The sequence below is a fragment of the Psammomys obesus genome, unplaced genomic scaffold, assembly GCF_907164565.1.
Source record: "Psammomys obesus unplaced genomic scaffold, mPsaObe1.curated_primary_1811, whole genome shotgun sequence".
NCBI classification, from domain to species: domain Eukaryota; kingdom Metazoa; phylum Chordata; class Mammalia; order Rodentia; family Muridae; genus Psammomys; species Psammomys obesus.
The window spans coordinates 1,113-3,152 of NW_026587382.1; positions in this window are offsets into that span (position 1 = coordinate 1,113).

Below are 2,040 nucleotides of genomic sequence, written 5' to 3' on the forward strand. Positions count from 1 at the left end.
TTTATCCTACTGAAATCCCTCAGTGAATCCACTGGGCCATTTTCTCGGGGCAAAGCAGGCTTCCAAGGTCTAACGACAGTTAGTGGAAAAAAAGGAGAATGAACTGCTTTGTGGTCTGACTTGATATGTGTAAGACCTTATAATGCTTTGGATAACAAAGATCCCCTTCCCTATTCAACCTGGACACAGTTGCTGGTAATAGAGCTCCTACACGCAAGACCCATGTAGTACATGCTAACTATCACAAGGGGGCAGCAAAGGTACAGAAAGCATGGCAGCATCCCCCAAGCCGTGAACCCCTTTCCCTTCTGGATTCTGCAGTGCGATCATGGGATAAGAAGAGCACAGGGAAGTGCTCACCCACAGGTGTCGGTGTGACGTGCATGTTTCTGGAGACAATGGAAATGAGCAGAAGGTGTTAGGACGGACTTGGATAGGAGAGCCAGGTGAGTCCATGTGGGGAGGGCAGCCTAGGTGCAGAGGGTGAGTGTGCAGGTAGGGAAGGGAGGAGAGCCCAGATGAATAAAAAGGCTGGACACGACTGAAGCAGGGTTTGACGGGAGACATTGGAGTGTCCTGGGTGCCAGCCAGAGCTGGGCACTAGACAAGGGTGGCCTCTGGGGAACCAGCACAGTGTCCAATGGCTGGTCCTGCATAAGAGGCCATCTGCAGGAGAGTGGCAGGATACCAAAGACAATCAATGCTGGAGTGTGAGCTTTGGGCAGCAGAGAACAGAGGGTTAAGTGGCCACTGCTCCTCGGATGAGTGTGCAATCCTGTGTCTTAACAAGATGTGGGAGGCCACAGTGGCACATCTGTTTCCCCTTGACGTGAGTCCTAAGTATACATGTCATCAAAATCTGGACCTTCAGAAGCTTCACATGAGCTTTGGTTTTAAAGAAATTTGATCTGATGGAAAAGAAATATGTGAATTGCTGGGCGGTGATGCCGAATACCTTTAATCCCGGCACTTGGACACCAGAGACAGGTGGCTTTTGAGGGCAGCCTGGTGTATAGAAAGAGTTCCAGGATTCAGGGCTACACAGAGAAACCCTGACTTGTGTGGGAAGGTGGGGAAGAATCATATAAACTGAAAAAAAAATGTGTTTGATACTGAGCCTGGGGCCTCTGGCCTCAGTTTTCCATCTCCAATCCAGACTTATGGTATAGTAGAGAGAGAGAGAAAGGTGACATCCAGTAGCAGTTCTAGACAAAATGGTGCGCAGTGTTCAGGGAAAACGCAAGCACTGAGGTCAGTATTCTCACTGGATAATGGAACTGAATACTGCCTGCTTTAGCAGTGAACAATGAGTCAGGTGACAGAACCCAGGCCCTATTCAATATGCCTTGAAAAGCAGTGAGCATTTGGCTTCAGCTTCCTGGAAAGCCTCCTGGGCAGACTCCTCCCCAAAGAATCTAGCAGCAAAATGGAGGCCTGATGCATGTGGCTTGTAGCAAAATGGAATTCAAGTCTAGTGAGGCAAGCCTGAGGCTGAATGGACAAGACCCTGGGGAGGATTAAGTGTCCTCACTGCAGACCTGTAGGCAAAGTTGCCCAAGATACAAATCCACTGTAATCCACAACCTTCTCTGTGCTGATTAGCTTTTACCATGGTCTGGACACGACCTCGAACCATCAGGGAAGAGAGTCTTAATGAGGAATTATGGAGTCCAGGTTGGCCCGTGTGAATGTCTGTTCTTAGTCACATGGGAAAGTGTGAGATGGAAGAAAACTATAGGGAGCAGAGTAGCAAGCAGGGCTGCATAGACACATGTGTTCCTCTCTGCTCTTGACTATGTATGTGATATGACCAACCTCTGAAGTCCCTGCCTTGATTTCCCCAAGATGGACCGAAACCTGGGATTGCCCACAAATAACCTTTCTCCTTGCACTGCTCTGGTAAGGCCATTCGTCAAGCCAAAGTAGGGAAGCTAGAAAGTAAGCATTCAGCCCCATCCCCTCAAACCCCACCAAGTCCTGCATGCTCCCTCTTCTCTCTGGTAACCTAGCTTTGTTTCAATCCTCAGCATTCTTTGCCCC